The 14,821-nt window shown below is 50.5% G+C and overlaps 1 long non-coding RNA gene across 1 annotated transcript in view; it reads left to right on the forward strand.

Annotated features, from left to right (window-relative positions):
- The window catches only part of LOC309345093, a 123,531-nt gene that overhangs the window by 8,682 nt on the left and 100,028 nt on the right, over window positions 1-14,821 (forward strand). Inside the window, exon 2 of the long non-coding RNA XR_014158002.1 lies at window positions 5,813-5,919. This is a non-coding gene — a long non-coding RNA (uncharacterized lncRNA). The remainder of the gene's footprint in view (window positions 1-5,812; window positions 5,920-14,821) is intronic.

Below are 14,821 nucleotides of genomic sequence, written 5' to 3' on the forward strand. Positions count from 1 at the left end.
AGTGGATTAACCTGTACAAAGAGGAACTGGGGCGGAGGAAGGTAGAACATTTCTGTGCAAATCTGAAAGCGACCCCCAAAGTTTTAGACACTTTGTCCAAGACCTGTTTTAAAAGCCTCCCATGTCATCACAGTTTGCCTTTATCTGAAAACTTCGAGAGTTGAGTGTTCCAAATCGACCGAAATCAGGAAAAAGACCACGCGGTTGTTGCATTAAACTAACACATCTTCCTTTTATGTCTCTTCAAATCCTTGCATCCTTGTTAACAAGCATCCCCCCCCCCAACAACAACGACAACCTGCCTTTTTTGTGTGCGTGTGCGTACTAGATGGCTCTGATCAACCAAGCCCTTGTCTCTCGTTTATAACGAACAAGTCTATAATTTCTTGCCGGCATTTTATTAAACCGCAGATGTTAGCCCTTTTCTACGTGTTCGGGCTGCTAATGCCCGAGCACTTAACACCACAACAAAAAAATGTTCCTCGTCACTGGAGCCTTTCCCAGGACCGGCTCGCGGCTGTTTGCCTTTGGTCCCAAGGCACGCTAAACAACGTGGGGAGGTAAGGAGGGGCGGGGGAGCCATAGCGGGCGTCGGTGGTGGTGGGAGGACACTTTGGGAGGGCGGGGGAGGGAGCCTTGGCTCTTCGAACTCCCATCCTGCCCACGTGATTTCCCAGGCGCCCCCTCCCCACAACCCTCATTTCCTAGGACTAGAGGGAGCCCGAGTCCCCTAACCGCTGTCCCCACCCACCCACAAGCATCGGAAATTTGGGCAAAGAATCGAGCTTGCTGAGCTCTCGGTCTCCAGCTTCACTCCCCACGGTCCCAATTATTTATTCCCATAGGGGAGAATTGCAGAAGGTCTTGCCTGTTTTGTTTCAATAGCTTTGGAGTCTTCACCTTCTTCTTATGTGGCGCGCGTTTCTTTGGAAAGGACCCTGATGCACGGATCGTTCTTTTCTGCCTACCAGGGGAGCGAATATTTCAAGAGACCACGAATAGTGGTTGGTGGTTTTTTATTTTATTTTAAATTTACTCATTTGTGGCTGCAATCCTGTACCCACTTATCTGGCGGTAAGCGCCATTGAGGCTTGTGCCGGAGGTGCCTTGGACGTGTATTAAGAGAGCGAAGCTGGAGATCAGACCCCGCATACCAACCAGAACCAAAGCTTCCATAGAAGCAGAGAGGAAACTATTCTAATTCTTTAAAAACACTCGAAAAGCATCCCTCTACACACACACACACACACACCTGAAATAAAAAAGTTTCTTTTCAGGAAATGATAATGCGATCTGTTACAAATCAAATGTTTATGTTCTGCAAAGCTTTGGAAAAACTCCCCCCCCCCCCAAGTGCTCGGCTAGCGCAGGTGAAGCACGGCTCATTTGAACTGCACCAGCGACATCTAGTGGCCGAAAAGCTTTCAGTCAGCTTGACGCTCTTCGGTATAACGAAGCCAAGAAAAACTGAGCAAGGGCTTCGATCCTATGCACGCTTACTTGAGAGTAGCCCCATTGGACTTAGTGTGACTTTCTTCCAAGTAGAGCCTAAAGAGTTGCTCCCTCAGCGTCTCTCTCTTTCGCTCTCTTTCTCAGTCCAAAATGATTTCATAAAACAGGCCAAAAAGTTTGGAAAAAGACACTGAGGCTATTCTAAATTATTGGATGTGTGTGTGTTTCTGTTGATGAGAAGACATCACACATCTGAAGGCAGCTCTGTATAGGGAAAGTTTTTTGTTTTTTTAATGTTTAATGTTCTTTTATGTTTTTATATTTGCTGGAAGCCGCCCAGTGTGGCTGGGGCAACCCAGTCAATTGTACACAGGACGGGGTACAATTATTATTATTATTATTATTATTATTATTATTGCCATTTTTAAAAAGAGGGAGGGTTATTTTTGCCCCTCACACAGCTCTCTAAAGGGGGCACAGCCGCCCCCGTCCCAAGCTCAACACACAGGACCAACCAGAAGTTTCAAGGCAATTTTCAGGAGGAGGTACGAGGACGCAGCTGTCTGCAAACTTTGTTTTTGGGTTCCTCCGCGCTGCAACGGCAGCCTTTCACTTTGCCAGACATTTTTCTTTCTGGCTTGTCCGAAGTGGCGGCTTATCGATTGGGTGGGCTGAGAGGCGAGTGGGCCTCTGCCTTTCCATCGCCAAGCTCCTTGTTTTGCTTACGATGTCGGTTCCTAGATGGTTAGAAAATTGGCAGGGGGCTTTTGGCCCTGGCAACGTAGCGGCTCCCGGCTCTGGCCCCCCATTCTTCCTTTTCCAGAAAGAAGGGAGGACCGTCCAAGTTTTCTCCCTCGCAAGAGCAGAAAGGAAAGCTTCTCACTGTCCCAATGTCACTTGCTCTAGAGTAGGGCCACTGGCTCGACTAGGGATGGGAGAGACTGTGAACTGCAACCTGAATGGGATGTCAAGTCAAGATCGACCCACCAACCGCGTGGTATCATCCCAGACGCACCACCTGAGATTCATCGAGGACAAAGTTCATATCCATTGAAGGCAATGCCCGCCCCCCGCCCGTTCGGATATTAAGTGCACATATTAGGGAAATCCGGCATGTTTTCCCACAGGCTGCCCTCCAACACCCCGAGGTGGGCTCATTCACACATGCATATTCATCATGGGAGCAAGGACCCCGTCTCGAACTGCGTGTGTGGCCCAGGAACCTGCCACAAATCTAACTCCCGCAGAAAAGAACTTTTCTGTCACCTCAGAGACCCAAGGTTTTTCCCAAGTCATCAGGAACCGGCGCATTTTCATGCCAACCCGCATCGTCCTTTGATCACATTCGGCACGTGACGACTGGTGGCTGAACGTGTGAATAGGCTTTCTTTGAAAAGGATTGTCTTTGTGGTGATGGCTGCGCGTGCGTGCCTGCGTCGGAAGGAAGGCATGAACATCTGAACGCTGATGATGGGCTGGCACTAGGTCCCTTGATGCTGTTGACCCCAAGGTTCTCTATGTGGAATTATGCTCCCAATTAAGGAGAACTCGCCTGCAAGGCTGAGGCCAAGGGGAAACATTTACTTATTTGTTCCATTTATCGCCCACCTTTTCTCCAAAGCGCGCGAGGTGGGTTACATAGCTCTCCTCTCTCCCGGTGAAACGGCCTCCCACCAGATGTCACAATAACTTTTAGAAGACATCTGAAGGCAGTCCTGTATCGGAAAGTTTTTTTAATGTTTGAAGTTTTGTTTTATATATGTGTCGGAAGTCGCCCAAAGTGGCTGGGGAACCCAGCCAGATGGGTGGGGTATAAATAATAAAATTATATTCTTATATCCTCACAACAACCCTGTGAGATAGGTTAGGCTGAGAGTAAGTGACCGGCGGAAGGTCACCCAATGACTTCAATGGCTGAGATGGGATCTGAACTCCAGTTCCTCAGGTGTCCAACACTCTGACCTCTAGACCACACTGCATACTCGCATATTCTTCTTAACTCAGGAGTAGGCAAGGTCTGCGGACAGCGCTGGCTCCCGGCCTATAGAGTGAGATGAGCGCACAACCCTAGAGTCTGGCAAGACTGGCCCGTATGGGCAGGGGTACCTTTACCTTTACCTTAGGCAAGGTGATGTTCTCCAGACCTTGGACTATCCACAGTTCCCATCAGCCCCAACAAGCATGGCTGATGGTCAATGATAGTGGTACTTGAGGGCACTGCATTGGCATCCCTGCCTTAACATAACCACCTCTCTCTTTTTCTTTCTTTCTTTCTTTCTTTCTTTCTTTCTTTCTTTCTTTCTTTCTTTCTCTCTCTCTCTCTCTCTCTCTCTCTGTGTGTGTGTGTGTGTGAGAGAGAGAGAGAGAATCCTGGCCCCAAAGCTGAGCAATCCCAAAGCTGAGCGGTTACTTTAGGGCAAAATCCAGGGCCATATTGCTTAGCCTCCCAGAGAAATGTAAACCAAGCCTATCTTCTGAAGATGTTCAATTTCCCCACAGAACTAGGTTTCCTGTCCTCTGTTGCATCAGCGCCCCCTAAAGCATGCATCGCTCCACGGCCCTCTCCCCACTAAAAAGTTACAGGGATAAAGGACTGCCGCGTAACCAAACGGAACTTCATTTGTCCGCAGGTCGACAAAGCCCGGACCTGCGCTTCGTGGTGAGAATAATAGCGACGCTCTTGGAATTCTCCTCTGGCTCTGGGTGGTTGACCCGATAGGGTGGAATGCGACTTTTAGTTTAGCTATAGTTTATTTTCTTCATATTTAGGCGTTTGACTTGCCCCGATTTCCCCCGTAGCGAAATACGACGTAAACTGATAATATAACAATTGCAATAACCGAACAGCAGCAAAAGACGGTGGTGTAATACACATCTGTTGGGGTCCAGAGCTAACACGCTAAACATTGGTTTGTAAAGCGCTGTATGGAAGGCCCGGCAGGAACTTCCGGAGACCAGAGCCAGCACAGAGGATCGGAGCAGGAAGGTCAGATTGGCGGTGATGGCAGGGGCGTAGCCAAGGCGGGGAGGGGCAACTGCCCCATATCAATAAAAATCAATAAATAATATGTAGCAAACTGAGGTTCTGCCCCCCTAACAAAAGGCCTGCTCCCCCCAAAATCCTGGCTACGCCCATGTGTGGTGGTAGTACAAATATTTGGCAAGACGCCCTCCTCCCAGTTTACTCTGATTGCTTATCTGCAAGGAGCAAGGGACAGTTGTTCTAATTCAAATTAGAATAAGAGGGCAAATGAAGGAAAAGGATAGGCAAGGTTAAGGTACGCGGCTGCAACGTTTGGTCGATTTAGTTTAGTCCAGATTAATCGAAAGCTACTTTTGAAAATCTCAGGTACTTATAAAAATATGTAATTGGTAAGAGCACCTTCTATCTTAAACAGGGGGCATGTCTCTCCTAAGCCAATACCCGCTGCTCCACAAATCCACACCATCTAAAAACGAATAAAAAGTTTGTCTTTAGAACGATTGTTCGTTCCCTTATATCCGATTTAAATTGATTAACGAACTCATCGTTCGATTCAAAGTCGCAGGATAATTCCAATAAGATTTCCTTTGTCAGGCGCCAGTACAACGAACGAGGAACCCGAGCAAAGGCAGCGAGTTAACTCTACTTCAGGGGCAATGCTAGGCGTGGCTAATCACAAGTGGCTTCAGTAAGACTTCATCCCAGTTAAATGTGGGCTGGATGGCAGCCTAAGGCTTTATTTACAATTGTGGCTGCCAAACCAGGTTCAATAACTGAGGTAATGGAAAAAAAAGGCCACCCTGGCAAGAGACATTTCCAAATCGAGGCACACGAAAGAGAGTAACAGCCTATGGCGGGGGGCTGAAGGAGGTTATTTCTTTCATCTTAATAAATAAATAAATAAATAAATAAATAAATAAATAAATAAATAAATAAATAAATAAATCGATTGTTGGTATGCCGCCTTTCCTCCAGTCGAGTCGCAAGGCGGCTTACAACTGATTCCTTAAAAAAGAATGGAGAACAATAGCAAGCTAATTGAGAATCACAGGTAGAAACCAAGTAACAAGAAATAAAGCAGCAAAGTAAACCGCATAGGGCAAAACAAGGAAAAAAACCCAGCAACTCTTCTGCAACAACTATCTCCCGTTTCGTTTTGTTTTTTGGTAAAGTTTTCAGCGAAAGTTTCAAGGCTGTGAAATGTGGGTGCACAGAGTTGTGGCGAGGATTGAATGATAGGAGAAGGAGCACGAAACCCCTTGTAGATCTAAAAGACTGTCAGAAGGATGGCTACCATCATTTCCCTGAGATCAAAAGACCTAAAGACGTGGTCTTTTGCCTTTTCTAAAATGAAAGCTGATGTGTTTGTCTCTCCAGCCCCCGAAGTCGAAATGTACCTCCAAAGGAGAACACCTCCTATCTTCTGTCCTGATCACCCGCTCACTTCATCGGAACATGGTGTAAATGAAGGTGAATCAGCCTAGGCGAGTCCATTTTCAACAACTTTCGTGTGTGCCTTGTTAGTGCTAGAATGCACTGGCTGGAAAAGTAACAGACTAGAATCAGTAGCCCGAGGCTTAATTTTAATTTTGAAACGGAAGAGGCTCGAGCCTGCCTAAATGTAGTGCATTTGCGTAAGGGCTCAGTGGAAGAAAGGCGTTTTGCATTATATCATGAAGGCAGAAGTTTGTAGAAGAGCCCGGGTCCGCCCCGCCCCCCCTCAGGGAAAACTAGTGAAGAAATTGCTTTCCATTCCTGTGCACATCCCAGTTCTCATCCGTGGAGCGAGGTTGGCTTCTAGTGGAGCCTAGAAACAGAACAACTTGTTCTCTTTTCGTTCCAAGATGCATTTAGAAAGTCTCGGAGCTCAGCCAATGCTCACATTCTCCTTATAGTTGAGGCGGTGAGTTTACATTTGGCCAGCTCAAAGCAGCTGCACGGTTAGGCCGGTCAACTTAAACACTTCCTAGAGAAAGACACTCCCACCCGCTTCGTTGGTCTCGCTTTAATGCAAAGCAAAATGCAGCTCTACCAGGCTGACGGACCGATCTACCAACTTTGCTTTGTAGGGAGGGGGAGTAAATTGCTCTCTCATGAGCCCAGTTCCCAACATGTGCTCTAAAACAGAAGGGCCTGTGGAAGTGTTGCCTTTCTGCCCTCGAAAGTTGGGCTTCACCCCAAAATGGAGACGGGGACTCTCCCCAAACCCAAGATGAAAATTCAGGGTGCGCGCGGGCGTCCCAACATCACTGACAGTGTAAACGCTTCCTCTGTAAGGGCAACCCGTTGACTCTGACCGTGTAAATGCCTCGGCCAGGATCCCCCTCTCCGAATCCGGCTCCTGTTTGTTTGTGCCTTGCAGCAAACACAGCCATCACTTCCCCCTCCCCAATGCTGCCGGCCCCCACTCTGGAGGGAACCCTTAATTAAAGGGGTGGCGTATCTTCTCCCGCTCCCCTTTCCCTCCTGTCGCTCGTCGGTGTGTGTAGTCGGGGGGCGGCGGGAGAGCGAGCTGTAGAGAGAGAGAGAAGTTGGCGAGCTGCGACGGACGCGTCGACGGCAAACCAGAGCGGAGCGCGGAGCCCGAGAGCGAGAGCGCCGCCTCCTCCTCCTCCTCCCGCTTCCCGGCTGGGCAATTGACAGAGCTCATTATCATGCTGCGCTCACTCGTTGCCTGTCTAGGGCAGGAGGGAGGGAGAGCGAAACGCGCGCGCACACAAAAGCTGGTGTGTGTGTGTGGAGAGGAGGCAGCGAGCCCCAGACAAAGCCCGTGCAGCTGTATTTGAGCTGGGCCAGCGCTGGCAGACGTGCTGCCGTCTCGCAGGAGGCTCCTGATGGACGCTTGCCTAACGAGGCTTCGCTAAAACGCGGGCGAAGCGGGTGCGATGGGTGGGACAAGAGACGCAGAGCAAAAACATTCCCTCATATCCGAAGCCCAGAAGAGATGCGCCGCAGCAGCGCAAGGGAAGGGTTGGCTGGTGGCCCGGCAGCGCCGTCCAAGGGTCCCTCTAGAAGGGCGGAGGGGATCCACTGATCTTGGGGGTCTCATTTCCAGGATCCACCGCCTATTTCATCTTTTGCAAGCAGAGGTGGTGGTAGGACATAGGAACCAAGTCCAAGGTGCCGAGGAGTCTTCGCCCCCCCCAATAAAATATCTGAAGGGGTGTCCCCCAAGTTGATGGGCATTGCCATTCAAATGGTGTGTGTGCACCTCATGCGGTCGATTGTTTGGGGCGGGGCTTACCTGGCCCGTGCCTCCCCATCTTTTATTCAAGTTGGCACCCCTGGGTGGGATGTTCCTTGGTTCAGTCGCACGAGCGACTTGCTGGGGAACTTCCTCAGGATCAGAGAGGAAATTCAGGGAGTGGCACAGGCCAGGCTATGGTGGCTGCTACTAGCCACGGTGGCCGGGCTCTGCCTCCACAGCTGGTGGTAGCGACGCTTCTGAAGCCGCGAGAGAGCTGCTTGCGGGTTTCCTACAGGCAGCTGATTGGCCACGGTGAGGACACAGGGTGCTGGCTGGGCCGCTTGCCTGATCCAGCGGCCTCTTTTGACGTTCTTATGAGAAGTTCGAGACACACACGTGCTGGAAGCCCTTGATTTTCAATTGGTGCCGTCGGGGGAGGGCTTTCGGTCAGGCCCGATTCACTTGGCAGAATGAGCAGGAGAGTCCCCAAATCACACTTGGAAGTCAGTGAAGTAATACACATTACCATGTAGAGAGCGGCCCCCTCCCCCCCCCCCACTTTAAGACCATTAAGTCTGGAGTCTAAGATTACCTAACTGTGATGACTGCACACAATCGCGCGCGTAGGGCAGCTCCCTCTCGCCGCTCTCATAGACACACCAGCCATTATCCCCGAGGGATGGCTGCCAAACGCAGAGACTGTCATCAGCTGGTATGCCAAGCATCTTCCAGCAGCCCACCTTTTGTGTGTGTGTGTGTGTGTGTGTGTTTGGCAAACTTCAGAATATTTCCCAAGCCCTGAAGGCTTCAGAGGGGTCCGGTTTGCCCCTTCTCCGCCTTTCCTCCCCCTTCATGGAGTGAAAGTGGACGGCAGTCAGTTCTGTTTATGGCGACGGAACAAGCAATGCCCTGGGCTGGGTTTCACCGAAGACCGGCCTTTGTCCCAGCAGCGCGCAATTTCCCTTGGATGCGAGAAGCGCCGCGAGGAGTGTATCAGGACCGTCCAGTTTCTAATCAGGAATCAGATGGGAGGCCAAAGCTTGTTCAATGGGGATTGGATCACAGTTTTCTCTGTTAAAAGAGAGAAAGAGAAAGAGAAAGAGAAAGAGAGCCCATTATGCTGATTGGAGCAATCCAAAGAGCCCAATTGCTTAGAGGTCTGCTGAATAAGGGTTTCGCCGACAGGAAGTCTGCCCCATGGACTCATAAAACAAATACAGCACACTTAATCCTGTCGCCCAATTCCACCATTTAAAATAACCAGGGTCGTGTGTGGGTAGACACCCGCAGGACCTTCACTAGCCGGAGCCCGCCTGTGTTAAAGACGAGTAAGCGAGCACTAGGACTCAGCCTTAGCTTTCCGATTTCTCTTTCCAACTGCTCTGAGCAGTTTATGTGCCCTGATCCATAGGTGTGCCTTCAGAAACCCGATCCTGATCTTCAGGAAAGCTGGTCAGACCATGCTAGGTAGCGCACTGAGAGCTGCCGACCCAAGCGCACATTCCGACGTGCATAGGAATGGGAGGACAAGCAATAGCTCTGATATTAGAAGCCACACGTGTGCTTTGCCGCGGAAGTAAGGGAGGCCCACCAGGGGCGGAATAATATATATGGACACAGAAATGGCGGGTGCAGTTGTGTGACTCGCCCCGAGGAATTGTTTGTAGATGCTCTGCCTCTTTCTAGACGCGTCTTCCATTCTTTCCGACCTTCCGATTAAATTTCTGGATTTACTGGGGAAGGCCGGCAGCTTCGTGGTGGAGCACCAAGTGCCAGGTTCGACCCCCAGCATCCTGTCTGAAACTCTGGAGAGAAGACGCTGCAAGTCCGTGTAGACAATGGACGGAGCAAGGGGTCCTCCGAGTTGGTCGGATTAGCTTGGCCACGCACTAAGTAAGGCACAAGCATGTTTTTGCTGCAAAAGCCCATTCCGCGCTAAGAGAGAGGGGAAGGTTTAAGTCACAACGAGACCATCCATGGGACGGTAACATTGTTTCTTCTCCCTTCACGACAAACCGGGTTGGGGAAAATTTAATTCCCAGTCCGTGAAATAGAGGAACGCTACATATGTCTGTTTAAAATTCGATAAATCAATGGATAAAGGAAAGTACGTTTTCATTCAGCACATAGTTATCCTGTGGAACTGCCGTCCACAGGAGGCAGTGATGGCCACCAACCAAGATGGCTTTAAAAGAAGATTAGACAGATTCACAGATGAGAGGGCTATCGGTGGCTACCAGACATGATGGCTCTTGCTCTGCCTCCACGATCAGAGGCAGCAATGCTTCTGAATGCCAGTTGCTGGAAACCACCGGAGGGGAGAGAGTTCTTGTGCTCGGGTCCTGCTTGTGGATTTCCCACAGGCATCTGGTTGGCTACTGTGGGAACAGGGCGCTGGAGAAGATGGGCCTGACCCAACAAACTCTTCTTATGTTCTAAGTCTAGTGGCAACTCACTCCCAGGTAAGTGGGTATAGGATTGCAAACTGAATCTTCACCCAGTGAGCTTCTATCTCCCCACCATCTCCATCTCCATCTCCATCTCCATCTCCATCTCCATCTCCATCTCCATCTCCATCTCCATCTCCATCTCCATCTCCATCTCCATCTCCATCTCCATCTCCCATTTGGCTGCTGCCAAGGAAAGTTCATCGCCATCATCAGCCGCTTGGCAGTGCTTGGTTTCTGACTCAGAGATGTCCTCGGGGCTCTCACCCCTAACTAGAATTCACCCCCCTTTCTGCTAATCTCAGACGCCTCGGGGCTGGTGGAGGTTACACAGTGGCGAGGCAAAGGTAATGTATCTGCTTGGAGTCTCCCCTTTCGCATTTATGAGGGTTTCTGAGTCTCGCCTCTGTAAAAGTGTTCCCCCAAAGAATATAGCGCCGAAGGTGTGAGAAATGCTCTTTCATCCAGCAAAGAGGCTTCCATCAATGGGGGCGAGTGAGCTGGTGGCTCAACCCGCCCCACTACGCAAGTGAGCCCTGACTCAGATTTTACCTTCCTAGTTCGTCTCTTCATTTGATCTTCATTTAAAAAAATGTGTCCTGCGTTTCCAGAGGCGCTCGCCTCCCCGCCCCCCGTTCCAGGAAAACCTGAAAACAATGAGGTTTCCCCCCCTAATTAACCCCCCCCCAAAAAAAACCCGGAATCCCAAAGCAGTGGGCTTGAATAGCCATTCTCAGCGGTTCCTTTGGACTTAGGCAATATATTCTCCGGAGACTATCAATTTTCCAATCAGATTTGACGCCGGCCCATTTCCCCAGTCCAAATCCCTCGGGGAGAAGCACAAAGGAGCCGTTATGCCCTGCCACTTACCAGCGCCTCTTTCCAAACCCACTCGCTTTCATTCCTTCGGTTTTAGGACTTTTGTCGCTGCTGCTCTTGGTTCCAATTCCAAAAGAGCCTGGATCGACTGGGAAACCGGCGTTGCCCTTAATGACAAGGAGGAACTCGATCAATGAGTGGATCAGGAACAATATTTGGAGGCCAGCGCCTTAATAATAGTGATTTGCTTAGTCAAAGCATGGTCCTCTCTTTTATTTTTACACATTGGGGTGGGGGTGGGGGGTTGGATTGCTTCCTCGCTTCAATCCTTGCTACTATTTTTTCCTTTAAAAGAGAGAGACAGAAAGCCTGGGGAAGTAACTCAAGAGGGAAAGCAACCCCTCCCACAAGAATACATCCTTAAAATGGAAGCTGTCTTTGCCCAGCTCTTCTGTTTTATTTTTTAATTTGGGGGGGGGGGGAGGAGAGTTGATCTGAAATCAAAGAAAAAAAGATTCATTGTCTTTTCCTTAGGAACATTTAGTCTGGGGAGAGAGGGGGTGTTATACAGATGATGGATCTGCCACAGGGAGCCATTTGCAACTAAATGGATCCTCCATGTTCTGAAGCAGTCTACCTCTGTACTGGAAATGAGCAACATAGAAGGGCTGTTGCCTTAGGCGGTGACGGTCCTGTGTGAGTGTCTTGAGGCGGTTGGAGGATGGATGGCGGCTAACAGATTGAGATTGAATCCTGACAAGACAGAAGTACTGTTTCTGGGGGACAGGAGGCGGGCAGGTGTGGAGGACTCCCTGGTCCTGAATGGGGTACTTGTGCCCCTGAAGGACCAGGTGTGCAGCCTGGGAGTCATTTTGGACTCACAGCTGTCCATGGAGGCACAGGTTAAATCCGTGTCCAGGGCAGCTGTGTACCAGCTCCATCTGGTACGCAGGCTGAGACCCTATCTGCCTGTGGACTGCCTCGCCAGAGTGGTGCATGCTCTGGTTATCTCCCGCTTGGACTACTGCAATGCACTCTACGTGGGGCTACCTTTGAAGGTGACCTGGAAACTACAACTAATCCAGAACGCAGCAGCCAGACTGGTGACAGGGAGCGGCCGCCGAGACCATATAACACCGGTCTTGAAAGACCTACATTGGCTCCCAGTACGTTTCCGAGCACAATTCAAAGTGTTGGTGCTGACCTTTAAAGCCCTAAACAGCCTTGGTCCAGTATACCTGAAGGAGCGTGTCCACCCCCATCGTTCTACCCGGACACTGAGGTCCAGCACCGAGGGCCTTCTGGCGGTTCCCTCACTGCGAGAAGTCAAGTTACAGGGAACCAGGCAGAGGGCCTTCTTGGTAGTGGCGCCCTCCCTGTGGAATGCCCTCCCACCAGATGTCAAAGAGAACAACTACCACCAGACTTTTAGAAGACATCTGAAGGCAGCCCTGTTTAGGGATGCTTTTAATGTTTGATGTATCATAGTATTTTAATATTCTTTTGGAAGCCACCCAGAGTGGGCGGGGTATAAATAATAAATTATTATTATTATTATTATTATTATTATTATTATTATTATTATTATTATCTCCCCTTACAAGCTTCTCAAAAAGCACCTGATGGCCCACAGTCAGCAAAAGAATACTGGGCTAGATGGCTCCGTGGTCTGATCTCTTAAGTCCCCATGGTCTTAAATAACCTCCAAGTTCGGAATCTGTAGTTCTGTTGGAGGTAAATAATGGGGCAGAGCTGTGGTTTCCCCGATGTGCTGCTTGCCTTCTTCTGAAAGCATCTCGCTGGCCACTTGTGAACACAGAACCCTGGCATAGTTCAGGGCTGCAGAACCTCCAACCCCCGGGGTCCACAAAGATCCCAGTTTGGCCTGTGAGGTCAAACTATGGTTTTCCATAGGCTATGGCTATCCCTAAACCATAGTTACCTGCCCCACACCTGACATCATAAGGAGAGCCGGTGGGATCAGGAGAATGGCCCATCTAGTCCCAGATCCTGTTCTCAGTGGCAAGCCAGATGCCTGTGAACAATTGTGAGCATAACAGCATTCTCCAACCATGGAGGCAGAGCCTAGCAATCATGGCTAGAAGCCATTGAATGTCTTCTCCTCCACAATTTTGTCTAATCCTCTTTTAAAACCACCCAAGCTGATGCCCATTACTGCCTTGTGTAATATGTGATGTCAGGAGTAAGGCAGGTACCAATTGGGGGGGGGGGGTTGTCTATGTACATGTTGAGATCAGAGCACTTGCAAACACACCTAGCCATTTCCAGAAGGAGATAATGTCTTTATCAGAGGTGTGGTGGCAGACCTTGGCACCCTATGTGATGTCAAAATTAGGTGCCCCCACCTCTCGCCTTCCATTTTACCTCATAGTTGTGGCACCCCCTATGGTGCCCCTGAGGGTCCATGCTGTGCTGGGTCCGGGGGTTAACCCAAGCAACATGGTCCAGGTCCGGTCCCGAATCCAAGGATTCCGTGAGGAGTCAGTCCAACAGGGCCTAGGCAAGTCTTAAGGCAGGAAACCAGGCTAGGTTGGGCACAGAGTCTCAGGCAGGTTCCAGCAAGCAGCAATGTTGCTCCCACAACCTGGGGCGGGGCCCGACAGCCTTGTCTTGCCTGAAAGCGAGCACTCCTCCTGTGAGTACTTAGGTCTCTCCTTCTCTGAGACCTGAGTCTCTGCAGCTCGGGAGATGTTGGTGGGTTACTAGACCCAGAGGCCGCCTCAGCCTCTCCTGACCCAACTGGTAGTGGAGCAGCTGTAAGTGATTGCTCAGCTGAAGGCAATGAGGTAATCCCCGCATCTGGAGCCAGGGCAGGCTCAGGCCCCTGACTCGGCCCAGCTGGTGCTTGTTGCAGGGGAACCTGTGCAGACTGGGACTCTTCAGAATCAGGCCCCAGACTCAGTTCAGATGCCGCCTGAGGCAGAGGATCCAGTGTGGACTGAGACTCCTCTGGTTCCAAGTCTGAGCCTGAGTCCCAGGCCATCACACGTGCCCACTGCAACTAAACAGGTCGGGCTCCCCTAAATGCATCTCTGAGAGGTGGGGAACCACAAGCTTGGATGCCAACTAAGGCCTTTGAGGTTTCTATATCCAGAGGAGAGGTATAGCATGGGGGAGGGCTAGGGGGACCATTGCCCTGGGCACAGTTTTAGGGGGAGGCATCCAGCTGGAGGGTGCTTGAGAAGGACACAGCAGCCCAGGCATCCTGAGAGCCCAGTGCTGCCACCACAAGCCAGGGATTGCTTTGCCGCAGAGAACGCTCCACTACTGTTATATCCAGCCTTTGGGACTCTGCTGAGGTCACACTGTCTCTCCAAGCCACACCTCTCAGTGGTTCCTGAAGTGCTGTTTCCTGGCTGGGTTGTGACCCTGACTTCTGATAATGTCTCTTGCTTATGTGGATGGAGAGATGCATAGGGTGTTGGGGTGTGTGTGTAGAAACCTCTGATTTCTGCACGGCTGGAATGTAGCCTACCTAAGAAAGGTAAGAGTAACATCCATTGCTCCACCCTTTTGCCTCTGGTCATCCCCACCATTGGCATGCAGCCTTCAGATGTTTGCCCACAAGGGGATGCAGCTCTTGGGCTAGAAAAGATTCCCCATCCCAGCATATATGATGGAAGCATGGCCAGAGGCACCCTTAATGTATGGCCAGGTAAGGTGGCTGCTGCTGCTCTAAATGGCACTCAACGTCCACTACCTGAGCCTGAGGGAGCCATTAAGGGCAGCAAAGGGCCTGATAGATGATCTGAGCCATGCAGGCCACCTTGCCCCCTTGATTGAGGGGACTCGGGGCTGTGTGATGTCAGTGTGCCCCATGGTGTGTGTGTGCATGCATGCCGTGTTGTGTGGGTAGCCTGTGGCGTGTGTGCATGGCTGCTGAATAAGTCAGGGGGCGGCCTTCTGATTTGG

This window comes from Podarcis erhardii, assembly GCF_964252035.2.
Source record: "Podarcis erhardii genome assembly, chromosome: 1".
Taxonomy (NCBI): Eukaryota; Metazoa; Chordata; class Lepidosauria; order Squamata; family Lacertidae; genus Podarcis; species Podarcis erhardii.